Consider the following 718-nt stretch of genomic DNA (forward strand, 5'->3'; position numbering starts at 1 on the left):
GCCAAATTTTGCTTTGTACTACTAGCGTCTGCACCGTGAACCCTAACAAACAGTGTTCCAGCCTATAACCGACAAGAAGGAGTTGGTTGAGCCATCAAAGCATCAGCGTTAGCACGTAGGCTACTTCCACGATGCACGTTCTTGACCCAACCAACTCCTTCTTGTCGGTTATAGGCTGGAACACTGTTAGTTAGGGTTCGTGGTGCAGGTTGGCACAGTTTGTTTTTGTTGCCGTTTGTCGAGCCTGGGCTGTCTACAGAGACCGAGTTTTTTTCAGTGTGTTCAGGGGACAGGCAGCTAGCAGATAGTGAGGAGATGTTTGCTGTATGCGACAAAAAATGTCTGGACGTGTGAGTACCTTTAAAATACTGTACAGTGACTAATTAATTTCACTGCACATCTGAAAGCACAATTTATGCTCTGCATATTTGCATCTGGAACAATATGTTTGAAAATACTGCATGAAGTCAAGCTGAGCTTTCTATGAAAGCTGGGTCACAGCCATGATTCTTCTTTACTTGACTTCAATCACTTATGACGTTTTTGTTTCCATAGGAGCCAAACATCTCGATCCCTCTTCACCATGGGGGGCGGCTGTTGGAGCGATCATAGGGATCATCGTATTCCTCTGTGTGATCGTTGCTGTTTGGTACGTATCTCAGTATCAGTTCCAGATGTAGCCGTAAATCAAATGTGTGTTATACAAGCAGGGACACTG

The 718-nt window shown here is 44.7% G+C and overlaps 1 pseudogene; it reads left to right on the forward strand.

Annotated features, from left to right (window-relative positions):
• LOC116672179 (sialic acid-binding Ig-like lectin 6) overlaps nucleotides 1-718 on the forward strand; it is a 14,664-nt pseudogene that overhangs the window by 11,676 nt on the left and 2,270 nt on the right.

The sequence above is a fragment of the Etheostoma spectabile genome, chromosome 22 (assembly GCF_008692095.1).
Source record: "Etheostoma spectabile isolate EspeVRDwgs_2016 chromosome 22, UIUC_Espe_1.0, whole genome shotgun sequence".
NCBI lineage: Eukaryota > Metazoa > Chordata > Actinopteri > Perciformes > Percidae > Etheostoma > Etheostoma spectabile.